The 15,884-nt window shown below is 44.4% G+C and overlaps 1 protein-coding gene across 3 annotated transcripts in view; it reads right to left on the bottom strand.

Moving 5' to 3' along the window:
- LOC129820696 (unconventional myosin-XVI-like) overlaps positions 1-15,884 on the bottom strand; it is a 132,919-nt gene that overhangs the window by 45,529 nt on the left and 71,506 nt on the right. For 2 of the 3 annotated variants that reach the window (XM_055877556.1, XM_055877559.1), the window contains exon 9: positions 2,167-10,710. The exons of the other annotated variant lie outside the window; for it this stretch is intronic. The gene's annotated coding sequence lies outside the window, so the exon portion shown is untranslated. Of the gene's footprint in view, positions 1-2,166; positions 10,711-15,884 lie in introns of those variants that run through there. 3 annotated transcript variants of the gene reach the window in all.

Raw genomic sequence — 15,884 nt, 5'->3', positions numbered from 1 at the left:
CACAATCGAGAGCATCCTGTCAGGTTGTTTCACTGCCTGGTACGGCAACTGCTCCGCCCACAACCACAAGGCTCTCCAGAGGGTAGTGAGGTCTGCACAACGCATCACCGGGGGCAAACTACCTGCCCTCCAGGACACCTACACCACCCGATGTCACAGGAAGGCCTAAAAGATCATCAAGAACAACAACCACCCGAGCCACTGCCTGTTCACCCTGCTATCATCCAGAAGGCGAGGTCAGTACAGGTGCATCAAAGCTGGGACCGAGAGACTGAAAAACAGCTTCTATCTCAAGGCCATCAGACTGTTAAACAGCCATCACTAACATTGAGTGGTTGCTGCCAACATACTGACTCAAATCTCTAGCCACTTTAATAATAAAACATTTGATGTAATGAATGTATCACTAGTCACTTTAAACAACACCACATTATATAATGTTTAAATACCCTACATTACTCATCTCATATGTATATACTGTACTCTACACCATCTACTGCATCTTGCCTCTGCCGTTCGGCCATCGCTCATCCATATATTTATATGTACATATTCTTATTCATTCCTTTCACTTGTGTAAAAGGTAGTTGTTGTGAAATTGTTAGATTACTTGTTGGTTATTAATGCATTGTTGGAACTAGAAGCACAAGCATTTCGCTGCCCTCGCATTAACATCTGCTAACCATGTGTATGTGACCAATAACATCTGCTAACCATGTGTATGTGACCAATAACATCTGCTAACCATGTGTATGTGACCAATAACATCTGCTAACCATGTGTATGTGACCAATAACATCTGCTAACCATGTGTATGTGACCAATAACATCTGCTAACCATGTGTATGTGATCAATACAATTTTATTTTGATTTGATAACCCTTAACTTTGACTTCCAAATTCAATGTTTTTTGCAGAAATTTCTAAATGTGATGTTTTGACAAAAGTGCAATTTTTTTAAATTCTGCAGTGAGACTGTGAGGGGTTGTTGCATATTACTGCTACACCTCACAACAACCAGCCTCTGTTATTACTGACACTTCAGGCTGTGTGTGTGTGTGTGTGTGTGTGTGTGTGTGTGTGTGTGTGTGTGTGTGTGTGTGTGTGTGTGTGTGTGTGTGTGTGTGTGTGTGTGTGTGTGTGTGTGTGTGTGTGTGTGTGTGTGTGTACTGTACCTGTTTACAGCACTGTAAAAGCATGGCCGCCTTTGATGTTCTTTAAACAGGTTTCAACACAGGGTTAAGATCTCAAGAATCCCTGGCACACTGTCTCACTTGATCTGAGGAGAGATGGTAGTGTGTGTGTGTGTGTGTGTGACTAAGTGTGTGTTTGTGTCAGCTATGCCTCTGATGGGTGATGACGCTGATGCTTTAAGCCCCGGTAACCTGACAAAAACCACAAATCACTTGCGTACTTGTGGCTGTGTCACACTGTGCTAATCTCTCTGTGAGTGGCTGTAAAACATGACACATTATAATACGCTGCCTTTCACCTGCTACACTGTTTACACAACAATGGGCTGGTTAATATTGTCATGGTAGAGGGTCTGCCTAGACACACAAACAGAAGTACATGTATTCAAACAAGCGAGCAGATGCACGCATGCAGACACCAACATGTCAGAGAATGAATAGATACACAATACAAAAACATACGGAGCTACATACGTACAAACAAATGAGCAAACGCACGCACACACGGTCTTGTACAGCTAACCTTGTGGGGACACACAATTCAGTCCCATTGAAAATTGTATTTTCCCTAAACCTAAACCATACTCTTTCCCTAACCTTAACCCTAACCCAAAAACCTAACCTTAACCCTAAACCCAACCCTAGCTCCTAACCGTAAAAGTAACGCCAGCTCCTAACACTAACCCTAAACTTAATTCTAACCCTAACACTAATTCTAACCTCAACCCTAAACCCCTTAGAAATAGCATTTGACGTCGTGGGGACTAACAAAGTGTCCTCAGTTGGTCAATTTTTGTTTGTTTACTATTCTTGCGGTCCCCACAAGAATAGTTAAACACACACACACACACACACACACACACACACACACACACACACACACACACACACACACACACACACACACACACACACACACACACACACACACACACACACACACACACACACACACACACACAGGACAAGGGAATGGACACAATTGTGCTTTATTGCTGTACAGGTATTTATGAAAAAAAGTATAATACAACACATATATAATATTTCGTTTTTTTTACACACAATGTGTGCAGGTAAAACATACTGTATGTCATTTCCAAAAAGAGAGGGAAGAAACAGGAAAACAACTACAAGCCTTACAACAAGGCAGTGATATGCCCATGTGCTAAAATATACACTGTGTCATTGGAATACTGTACATGGACTGGGAACAGCACAATGCCCATTCTGCACTGGTTGTAGCACCAGACATCTGATCTAGGAACATTATGATAAAGGGATATCTGACAATGAATGAAAAATGGCAGTGTCAGACAACACATTGAGGATATGGTGTGTGTGTGTGTGCGTGTGCGTGTGCGTGTGCGTGTGCGTGTGCGTGTGCGTGTGCGTGTGCGTGTGCGTGTGCGTGTGCGTGTGTGTGTGTGTGTGTGTGTGTGTGTGTGTGTGTGTGTGCGTGTGCGTGTGTGTGTGTGTGTGTGTGTGTGTGTAGGGGGTATACATGTGTAGCTTGTACTGTATTTTAGGTTGCTGTGGAAGGGGAAACATCGAAAGGTGACAAGCACATTGGAGAAATGGCAGAGTGAAATGGCAGTCGGAATGGACATCTGAATTGGCAGTGTGAAATGGCAGTGTGAAATTGTGTGCAGTGGTTCACAGTGTAAAGCGTAAGAGGATATTCACATTGTAAAGCATTAACTGGCGAGCACCGGAGGGCAATGATGAGTGGTCAGATCATGCAGGGAGACAAAGCACTAATATCCTGTCTAAAATGCCTTACAACAGTACCCATACTTCTTCATCCTCATCATGCTTTCATCACTTTAAGGCTGCTTTACAGTTGGTCTATCCACATGTCTGCAGACAGTCGCAGTGACGTCATGAACATTCTATTGTCATCCGACATCAAACTTGTCGTTGTCGTTATAAAAACGAATAAACTCAAAAACGACAGGCTGCATGACACCACAGCCCGATGCTCCAAAAAGCATGGCTCCTGTATTTTAACACTTATCAATCAAATGTATTTATAGAGCCCTTTTTACATCTGCCGATGTCACAAAGTGCTGTACAGAAACCCAGCCTAAAACCCCAAACAGCAAGCAATGCAGATGTAGAATGCACTCATCGGTTTAGTATACGTTAATCTGACAAGCCAGGCAATTAAACGCTTTCTAAACAATGTTAATGTTAATGTTCTGTCTCAGCGAGGTAAACATGTCAATAGACGCTGCGACAGGGTCAAAGTTGAACATGCTTCATCTGTCCCCGAAAAGGGAACCGACAGTCTACAGGCATTCCACCGGAGTATAAATGAAATGTTCTTTTGACCAGCGACACTTCCACATTCTAATTGTCTACAGACACGTCTTAAGACCAAGTATAAATCAGCCTTTACAATTCCTAGTAGTTTGGGATTAATAAACTCATGACGAACCGTAACCCTGTTTAGTGGTGGACTTCAGCACATCGTAGTAAGAGTGGTACACCTTCCTATACCACAAATAAATATTGATTTGATACTGCTATTGACTGGGTCTGTCTCAATGTAATAGGTGTGTGTACTGTATAAACTCTGTCCGATACTCATATATACATGTAGAACACAGTTTTTTTCTTAGTCATTTCCGGTCACAGCTTGTAGACTTGTTTACGTGTTGCTGTGCATTTTGTTGCTAACCTTACTTTGCTACCTTCCAACTTTATGGTTTTTACTTTTTAACTACCGTTTATATTTTTTGATTTTCCCTCGCTCTACTTTTTTCATTCAACTTTTTCACTCCGTACGCTTTATCTGGACGTAATTCGTCAGGACCTCCACCAGCCGAAGCTAAGTAGTAACATTAACATTATGCCTTCTAATTGCAGTCGCTGTACTCATAATATATAGGAAAACGATCGCCTTATGGCGAGGATAGCTGTGCTGCAAGCCCAGCTTCAGACGCAATCGTTAGGCAAGGGTAATTTAAGTGTAGGAAAGGATGAAACAGTGTCTGAGTCACCAGTAAGTACAGATAGTAGTATAAATCCCCTCTCACAGTCCCCGCAGCTGGACAACTTTCTCATGGCTTCTGGAAGGAAATGCTGTAGCAATGCTCAACCAGTGTCGCTAATTCAGCCGACAGAAACTTTCAACCGGTTCTCCCCATTAAGCAGCGAGTCAGAGTCAGAGGCCGAGCCTTCTCTGGTCTCTCCTCCACCCATTACGGGATCTGAGACGCCGAATCCTCCCACCATTAGCTCTGACAAATTGAAAACCCTAGTTATTGGCGACTCCATTACCCGCAGTATTAGACTTAAAAAGAATCATCCAGCGATCATACACTGTTTACCAGGGGGCAGGGCTACCGACGTTAAGGCTAATCTGAAGATCCTACACTGTTTACCAGGGGGCAGGGCTACCGACGTTAAGGCTAATCTGAAGATCATACACTGTTTACCAGGGGGCAGGGCTACCGACGTTAAGGCTAATCTGAAGATCATACACTGTTTACCAGGGGGCAGGGCTACCGACGTTAAGGCTAATCTGAAGATCCTACACTGTTTACCAGGGGGCAGGGCTACCGACGTTAAGGCTAATCTGAAGATCCTACACTGTTTACCAGGGGGCAGGGCTACCGACGTTAAGGCTAATCTGAACATGGTGCTGGCTAAGGCTAAAACTGGCGAGTGTAGAGAGTATAGGGATATTGTTATCCACGTCGGCACCAAAAATGTTAGGATGAAACAGTCAGAGGTCACCAAGCGCAACATAGCTTCAGCGTGTAAATCAGCTAGAAAGATGTGTCGGCATCGAGTAATTGTCTCTGGCCCCCTCGCAGTTAGGGGGAGTGATGAACTCTACAGCAGAGTCTCACAACTCAATCGCTGGTTAAAAACTGTTTTCTGCCCCTCCCAAAAGATAGAATTTGTAGATCATTGGCCCTCTTTCTGAGACTCACCCAAAAACAGGAACAAGCCTGGCCTGTTGAGGAGTGACGGACTCCATCCTAGCTGGAGGGGTGCTCTCATCTTATCTACGAACATAGACAGGGATCTAACTCCCCTAGCTCCATAATGAGATAGGGCACAGGCCAAGCAACAGGCTCTTAGCCAGCTTGCCAGCTTAGTGGAGTCTGCCACGAGCACAGTCAGTGTAGTCAGCTCAGCTATCCCCATTCAGACCGTGTCTGTGCCTCGACCTAGGTTGGGCAAAACTAAACATGGCAATGTTTGCCTTAGCAATTTCACTGGAATAAAGACCTCCTCCATTCCTGCCATTATAGAAAGAGATTGTGATACCTTACATCTCAAAATAGGGCTACTTAATGTTAGATCCCTCACTTCCAAGGCAGTTATAGTCAATGAACTAATCACTGATCGTAATCTTGATGTGATTGGCCTGACTGAAACATGGCTTAAGCCTGATGAATTTACTGTGTTAAATGAGGCCTCACCTCCTGGTTACACTAGTGACCATATCCCCCGCACATCCCGCAAAGGCGGAGGTGTTGCTAACATTTATGATAGCAAATTTCAATTAATAAAAAAAAACAGACGTTTTGGTCTTTTGAGCTTCTAGTCATGAAATATATGCAGCCTACTCAATCCCTTTTTATAGCTACTGTTTACAGGCCTCCTGGGCCATATACAGCGTTCCTCACTGAGTTCCCTGAATTCCTATCGGACCTTGTAGTCATAGCAGATCATATTCTAATTTTTGGTGACTTTAATATTCACATGGAAAAGTCCACAGACCCACTCCAAAAGGCTTTCGGAGCCATCATCGACTCAATAGGTTCTGTCCAACATGTCTCTGGACCTACTCACTGCCACAGTCATACTCTGGACCTAGTTTTGTCCCGTGGAATAAATATTATGGATCTTAATGTTTTTCCTCATAATCCTGGACTATCGGACCACCATTTTATTACGTTTGCAATCGCAACACATAATCTGCTCAGACCCCAACCAAGGATCATCAAAAGTTGTGCTATAAATTCTCGGACAACCCAAAGATTCCTAGATGCCCTTTCAGACTCCCTCTGCCTACTCAAGGACATCAGAGTACAAAAATCAGTTAACCACCTAACTGAGGAACTCAATTTAACCTTGCACAATACTCTAGATGCAGTCGCACCCCTAAAACAAAAAACATTTCTCGTAAGAAACTAGCTCCCTGGTATACAGAAAATACCCGAGCTCTGAAGCAAGCTTCCAGAAAATTGGAACGGAAATGGTGCCACACCAAACTGGAAGTCTTCCGACTAGCTTGGAAAGACAGTACCGTGCAGTATCGAAGAGCCCTCACTGCTGCTCGATCATCCTATTTTTCCAACTTAATTGAGGAAAATAAGAACAATCCGAAATGTATTTTTGATACTGTCGCAAAGCTAACTAAAAAGCAGCATTCCCCAAGAGAGGATGGCTTTCACTTCAGCAGTGATAAATTCATGAACTTCTTTGAGGAAAAGATCATGATCATTAGAAAGTAAAATATGGACTCCTCTTTAAATCTTTGTATTCCTCCAAAGCTCAGTTGTCCTGAGTCTGCACAACTCTGCCAGGACCTAGGATCAAGGGAGACACTCACGTTTTTTAGTACTATATCTCTTGACACATTGATGAAAATAATCGTGGCCTCTAAACCTTCAAGCCGCATACTGGACCCTATTCCAACTAAACTACTGAAAGAGCTGCTTCCTGTGCTTGGCCCTCCTATGTTGAACATAATAAACGTCTCTCTCTCCACCGGATGTGTAGCAAACTCACTAAAAGTGGCAGTAATAAAGCCTCTCTTGAAAAAGTAAAACCTTGACCCAGAAAATATTTAAAAAACTATCGGCATATATCGAATCTCCCATTCCTCTCAAAAATATTTTAGAAAAAGCTGTCTCGCATCAACTCATTGCCTTCCTGAAGACAAACAATGTATACGAAATGCTTCAGTCTGGTTTTAGACCCCATCATAGCACTGAGACTGCACTTGTGAAGGTGGTATATTACCTTTTAATGGCGTCAGACCGAGGCTCTGCATCTGTCCTCGTGCTCCTAGACCTTAGTGCTGCTTTTGATACTATTGATCACCACATTCTTTTGGAGAGATTGGAAATTGGTCTATACGGACAAGTTCTGGCCTGGTTTAGATCTTATCTGTCGGAAAGATATCAGTTTGTCTCTGTGGATGGTTTGTTCTCTGACATATCAACTGTAAATTTCGGATTTCCTCAAGGTTCCGTTTAAGGACCACTATTGTTTTTACTATATATTTTACCTCTTGGTGATGTCATTTGGAAACATAATGTTAACTGTCAGTACCATCTACACATTCACACAGTCAGTGAAAAGCAGAGCTTGGGTGTTCAAAAGGTTGCAGGGACGTACCCACATAGAGTCCTAGTGGACCTGGAGCACCTGCCCTTTTGCCCTCCTATGAAAAAAGTGCCCTTTTGATTAGTGGCCTTTTTTTTATAACTAATTACTTGTATTAATTTATTTTGGTTTCTTTCCTCTCTTGTAACTTTAAATGCAACACATTGCTGATCAATCTAGATAATTTCATAAACTCTTAAAAGAAATATGAAAGTCCCATCCCCCACTCTTTGTCACATGCACGAACTAGCTACCCACAGGCGCCAGGTATTGAGTTTGAAATGAATATCGGCAGTAGGTTACTTTGGAGTTGCTAGCATGTGTTGTCTCATGGTCAGGGATAGGAAAGGGGACAACTGCAATTCGACTGTTTGTCAGTAGAAAAACTTTAAATCAAGTAAAGACTAGTTTGCTTGTTTTGACCTCATAGCCTACCTAAATAGCTGAATCATCTAGCCTACATTAGAGATGATCAGCTCATATAGCCCACCCCAGTAGTGGTTCTAGCAGACAGCTACTTAAATCCCTTTTCATATTTGGTTCTATCGTGATTAGCCTACAATGTGTGATGAGTGACCGTCTTTTGCAGAAAATCACGGCCTATTTTATATTTTAAATTCAAATTAGAATTTGGCTACAGGAGCAGTAGAAAAGTGGAATTAGGGTTTATTTTTTTGGAGGGTGTGGCGTTGCTTTGAGCACCTGCCCCACCAAAGGTCTGGCACGGCCATGTCTGGTTAAGTGGCTCACTCCTAATCTGTGTCTGATGTTGTCTAGCTTCATTACTGTTTAAATTGAGTGTATCTTATCACTGACATACACACACGGTGCGGTCAACAACCAAGATAGAGCTAGTGATAGCGTTGCTAATTCCTATTAAAGGATCAATCAGATGTGTTGGAGGATGATCAGTGTACATGAGAAAACAATCAGAGCTACTTCCTGGGTTTTACAGTGACATCAATCTTCTATGATCAAATGGCTTGCACAGACACACCCATCCAATTTACCATGGCCAGTGTTAAGTGCTGCCCCTTACCACAGATCTAGGATCAGATTACCATTCCCTCAATACTAACCATAACCATTAGGGGGATGTTGAAAATATTTGATCCTATATCAGTGGTTAAAGGCAATTTTTAGCTACTTTTTTACGATGTGGACACCACTCCACACATCAATATTGTGCAATTTAACATCCTAACAACAATCAGACAAATAAATGATGGAAACATCAGTCTTTCTCCACTGGAAAATTGACAACAGTTTTACAATGGGGTCACAGGGAATCAAACAAACACACAAGATAAATACAGTATAAAGAAGTTTCATATCAATAGGCAATCATATGGCAAAAAAAGGTATTCACATTATAAAATAAACCTCTGCTCTTTGCCACAGTCATTGCATGAATCTATCTTCCATATAGACAATTTTCTCTTTCCATCTTTCCATCTTTCCATTTCTGTGCTCTTCTGCTATAGTAAATAAAACATTTGGACATTAAACGGTCATGGGTAGTTGGGATACAGCATTTTAGCATTTTAACTCTAACCCTTTTCCTAACAACCTAATTCTCCTAACCTGCTGCGTACATTCTTCTAACCTGCTATGAAAAGTCAATTCTGACATATGCTGTAGCTCATCTAGTCAAAACCACATTAAACGTCAGCCATTATTTACAGGGAGGTTACCCTGGCAACGCCCTCTAACCCCTACAGCATCCTGGAGTGGGTGATGGGATATCATTGAGGTTGGGAGGGTAATGAGGAGACAGGGTGGGGGAATGAGGAGGTTGAGGGTAGCTTTACTTGACAACTAAGTTGTGCTTGAGTTGCAGCCTTGAATTCTACAGAAACTTGTAGACTCCTAACATTGTTTTACATAAGATGGAACACATCAAATGATTCAGTTGTGAATGGGACACTAATATGAAGCAAGTACTAATATGAAGAAACTACAGTTTATTTCTCTGAGATGTTTGTAAAATAATCTAGATTAGAAGTACATTGAGGGACTGCCAGAGATAGTTGTGTGTTGTTCATCTACACTGTTCCCTATTCAGTCTGTTTGTGTGCTTTACACATGAACACATCAGTAAAATACATTATCTGCAGCTGAGTTTGACTGGCCTCCTGTTATATGGCACTAAGGCCAGTAAAAACCTTACAGAACATTGATACAATCTGATCAATGGCGTTCTTTCGACATGAACTAGATACTATCCCCATCGTTGTCAATACAGCTTTGTTTTTGTGTTGTCTAGTCAGTAATACTTTTAGCGTGTTTTCTGGGATTAGTATCCATCACTGGGCCGGTGGGGGCAGTATATATCTGCACTCAGTATGATGTTTGTTGTGGCTCTTCCATACAGTTTTGTGCTAAAGCGAAAGGCTGGTGGCTAGCAGGGGGGGAAAGAAGTGCACCTTGGGGTTTCCTTGACCTCTGATCTATTGTTGCCAGGGTTACAGAAGCACCTGAAGCACCAAGTAGCCTGTGCGAGGCTAAAGCGTGCTGATACCTGAAGGAGTTCAGAGGACAAAACCTCCTGGTCCTAGAGATGATGACTGTTCTGAATACCAGACCAGTGATATTCAACAGAGGATATGTACAGGGAGGGTATACACATGCTCTGTTCTGCACATAGGCACAGATCTAGCCCAATGACGAGGCTCCCTCTCTGGGTTCTGAGCTGGAGGAGAGTCCCTGTTCACAGAACTTCTGCAATCCCTGCCCTGTCACGCCAAGCCCCCTCCTACTATCAGATGACAGGGCGAGAGAGAGAGAGACAGAGACAGAGACAGAGAGAGAGGAAGGAGGGACATGGATTGTGATTGCTGCTCTATTCCATTTCTCCCTCCTTTCTTTGTAAATGCTCTTGTCGGTTGGATTGTCTTATCTTATGCATTGTCTCACTCTCTGATGGACCTGTCCTTTGCCCAATGGGGTGGCAGACTTGTGCAGGAGGGAGGGGCAGGAGGCAGGGTGTAGACAGGAGAGGCTGTGTGAGGATAGGAGAGGGGTGGTCGGTCGGTCATCCACCCACTATGGAGAGGACCTCCTATCTTAGTGTTCCGTTGGTGTCCCGTTGGTTCCTCCAGTCGGCCCGCCCCTCCCCTAGGTCAGCACCCGCGTTTCCCCCACACCCACGCAGATGTTGGATCACCTGGCAGAAGGAGAGGGGTTAATTATGATCAGTCCTAGAGAAAGCAATAGGCAGACATCATAGAGCACAGTCCAGTAGATATGGCCAGGGTGAGTAGGACCCAGAAACATGCTGAGTTGTGTGTAATGACAAGCAGTGGGGTAATGGTGGAGAATAGGGAAGACCAAAACAACTAATCTTATCTCAGATATCAATGGCTTTCTGAAAGACCTGGAGGAAAATCTATACATCATACAGAATCATATTCTCATCATGATCTGGCTGGAGCAAACCTCCATATCAGCTGAAGAGAAATAGGCCATCCAGACCTGATCCATCATTCTGAATGAGACATAACCATTGAGCTGATTCCCTCTCTATTCCCTCTCAGTGTGCCAGTTTCCTTCCAGGCCCATTAGAACGGAGGCAGAGGAAATGAAACCGTGGTAGGCAGGGGGACTCTCCATTTTGATTGAAATCTTTAAAGACATATAATTTCCATATCCTGTTCTGGACAGTCTATTTATCAACGCCAACAGGGACGGATGCAAGGTGTGTCTGTGTGTTTGTGTGTCTGCACGAGTGTGTGTGTGAGACGACAATGGGCTCTGACAGAATGGTGGCATGAGGCAGCAACCGGCAGGGCAACTGTTACTGTAACGACTCCTACCGAAGGTGGATCCCCTTCCTGTTCGGGTGGCGCTCGGCGGTCGTCGTCACCGGCCTACTAGCTGCTACTGACTTTCCTCCCCCTCCTTTTTTGTTAAGTGGTTACACCTGTTTGTGGTTAGGGTGATTAGTGGGGCTTTATTACCCAGCAGCCCAGCCTGGGGCGTAAGCACCTGCCTCTGGTTCAAAAGGGCCAGTCATGTATAGCCGTAAGGGAATTTTTGGTGACCTTATTTTACCTTTTCTGCTGCTTTTGAGTTTGATTCCTGTTAGAATCCAGCGATAGTTTTAAATATTTTTGATTCAAGTTTATCCCAAACCTTAACGATTACCTTAACCATTCGGAGTTAGTGCCTAAACTTAACCTTAAGCACCTTGAAATCTTACGTTTTAGAAACATTGATGAATGTCTAATTCTGACATGAGACTGTGAGAGCTGGTTGGAGGTGATAGTGATTCCCGTCTTTGTGTTCTTTTAAGAGAAGGAGCCAAGGAGAGCATCAAGGCTAAATAAAACCACAGGGACTCATACCGCAACATTTCACACACACTGCCAAGCATACAGTACAGCACTGACACACTCTAGGAATCCAGGAAACACACACACACACACACACACACTGCCAAGCATACAGTACAGCACTGACACACTCTAGGAATCCAGGAAACACACACACACACACACTGCCAAGCATACAGTACAGCACTGACACACTCTAGGAATCCAGGAAACACACACACACACACACACACTGCCAAGCATACAGTACAGCACTGACACACTCTAGGAATCCAGGAAACACACACACACACACACACACACACACACTGCCAAGCATACAGTACAGCACTGACACACTCTAGGAATCCAGGAAAAACACACACACACTGCCAAGCATACAGTACAGCACTGACACACTCTAGGAATCCAGGAAACACACACACACACTGCCAAGCATACAGTACAGCACTGACACACTCTAGGAATCCAGGAAACACACACACACACACACTGCCAAGCATACAGTACAGCACTGACACACTCTAGGAATCCAGGAAACACACACACACACACACACTGCCAAGCATACAGTACACCACTGACACACTCTAGGAATCCAGGAAACACACACACACACACACACACACACACACACACACACACACACACTGCCAAGCATACAGTACAGCACTGACACACTCTAGGACTCCAGGAAACACACACACACACACACACACACACTGCCAAGCATACAGTACAGCACTGACACACTCTAGGAATCCAGGAAACACACACACACACACACTGCCAAGCATACAGTACAGCACTGACACACTCTAGGAATCCAGGAAACACACACACACACTGCCAAGCATACAGTACAGCACTGACACACTCTAGGAATCCAGGAAACACACACACACACACACACACACACACACTGCCAAGCATACAGTACAGCACTGACACACTCTAGGAATCCAGGAAACACACACACACACACACACACACACACACACACACTGCCAAGCATACAGTACAGCACTGACACACTCTAGGAATCCAGGAAACACACACACACACACACACTGCCAAGCATACAGTACAGCACTGACACACTCTAGGAATCCAGGAAACACACACACACACACACACACTGCCAAGCATACAGTACAGCACTGACACACTCTAGGAATCCAGGAAACACACACACACACTGCCAAGCATACAGTACAGCACTGACACACTCTAGGAATCCAGGAAACACACACACACTGCCAAGCATACAGTACAGCACTGACACACTCTAGGAATCCAGGAAACACACACACACACTGCCAAGCATACAGTACAGCACTGACACACTCTAGGAATCCAGGAAACACACACACACACACACACACACACACTGCCAAGCATACAGTACAGCACTGACACACTCTAGGAATCCAGGAAACACACACACACACACACACTGCCAAGCATACAGTACAGCACTGACACACTCTAGGAATCCAGGAAACACACACACACACTGCCAAGCATACAGTACAGCACTGACACACTCTAGGAATCCAGGAAACACACACACACACACTGCCAAGCATACATTACAGCACTGACACACTCTAGGAATCCAGGAAACACACACACACACACACACACTGCCAAGCATACAGTACAGCACTGACACACTCTAGGAATCCAGGAAACACACACACACACTGCCAAGCATACAGTACAGCACTGACACACTCTAGGAATCCAGGAAACACACACACACACTGCCAAGCATACAGTACAGCACTGACACACTCTAGGAATCCAGGAAACACACACACACACTGCCAAGCATACAGTACAGCACTGACACACTCTAGGAATCCAGGAAACACACACACACACTGCCAAGCATACAGTACAGCACTGACACACTCTAGGAATCCAGGAAACACACACACACACACACACACACACACACACACTGCCAAGCATACAGTACAGCACTGACACACTCTAGGAATCCAGGAAACACACACACACACACACACTGCCAAGCATACAGTACAGCACTGACACACTCTAGGAATCCAGGAAACACACACACACACACACACACACACACTGCCAAGCATACAGTACAGCACTGACACACTCTAGGAATCCAGGAAACACACACACACACACACACACACACTGCCAAGCATACAGTGCAGCACTGACACACTCTAGGAATCCAGGAAACACACACACACACACACACACACACACACACACACACACACACACACACACACACACACACACACACACACACACACACACACACACACACACACACACACACACACACACACACTGCCAAGCATACAGTACAGCACTGACACACTCTAGGAATCCAGGAAACACACACACACACACACACACACTGCCAAGCATACAGTACAGCACTGACACACTCTAGGAATCCAGGAAACACACACACACACACACACACACACACACACTGCCAAGCATACAGTACAGCACTGACACACTCTAGGAATCCAGGAAACACACACACACACACACACACACACACACACACACACACACACACACACACACACACACTGCCAAGCATACAGTGCAGCACTGACACACTCTAGGAATCCAGGAAACACACACACACACACACACACACACACACACACACACACACACACACACACACACACACACACACACACACACACACACACACACTGCCAAGCATACAGTACAGCACTGACACACTCTAGGAATCCAGGAAACACACACACACGCACATGCACACGCACACAAACACGGACGGACGGACGGACAGGCACAAGCACATGCACACACATACACACAGATTGATTGCCTGTACCAGCACAGTGCTCAGCGACCTAATCCATAATTTACACATCCCTGCCAGGCTATTCTGAGCCATGACGCCAGGAACACTGGCTACTGAAACAGCAGACAGGCACACTGTGTCCTACTGCCAAGCACGTACACACGCGCGCACACACACACACACACACACACACACACACACACACACACACACACACACACACACACACACACACACACACACACACACACACACACACACACACACACACACACACACACACAGAGAGAGAGAGATGCATGAGAGAGACAGGAACACACACAAACACACTGACATTATGCTATCCCAGCCAGGTTGCTCAAGATCCAAGGGGAAATTCGACTTCTGTCCAACTACCCAGGACGTTGGGAGATTACTTAAAAAACGGCCACTAGGGGCAACGGTGAGTGCTATTACCATCAAGTAGGCTTGGGTTTGCTAGGGAGTTGTGGACAGGAAGGAAGTAAGCCGCGAGTTTCGGCTTCGAGGGTGTTCAATCCCAGTGCTTGGCACACATTTTAGTTTTTACCTTATCCCTTACGTTAACCCTGACCCTGACCTTGACCTTAACCCTTTCCTTAACCCTGACCTTAACCCTAACCTTAACCATTCAGAAATAATGCCTAAACTTAAGCATCAAGTTGTTTCTGTTGGAACCGTAACCCTATCCTTAACACAACCGTCTAAATTTGAAGTTTGGAGAAACATTGGAATCTGAAGTCAAATATGTAAAACTGTGAGATCTCATTGTCTACCCACATAGGCACATGTTAAAATGCAGAAGTCCAGAGTGACAGACTGTGATTCTATGACACTCTCTACTCCATAGTGAATGACATCATCCCCATTTGGTAGTATGGTGTTGCGGTAGTCATTGTAAAGATGAGGTAATTCATTTACCCCAACACACAGGCTTGTAAACGACCAACACAGACAGACAACTCATTCACACTCTATTGATGGAATATTAAGTCACTTTGTTGTTGCGATTTCAAATAAGAAAAAGATCAATGGCAACAACTGGCAAGCACACATTCAAACACACACGCATACACTCAGACAGATGTGTGTTTGTGTTTTAGGGCATGAATTAGAGAAGGAAGTGTGTGTGTATAGTCAGGTGGA

Source organism: Salvelinus fontinalis, chromosome 23, assembly GCF_029448725.1.
Source record: "Salvelinus fontinalis isolate EN_2023a chromosome 23, ASM2944872v1, whole genome shotgun sequence".
Lineage (NCBI taxonomy): Eukaryota > Metazoa > Chordata > Actinopteri > Salmoniformes > Salmonidae > Salvelinus > Salvelinus fontinalis.
The sequence above is the reverse complement of the archived record's forward strand: the minus strand, read 5'-3'. Positions and strand labels throughout refer to the sequence as shown.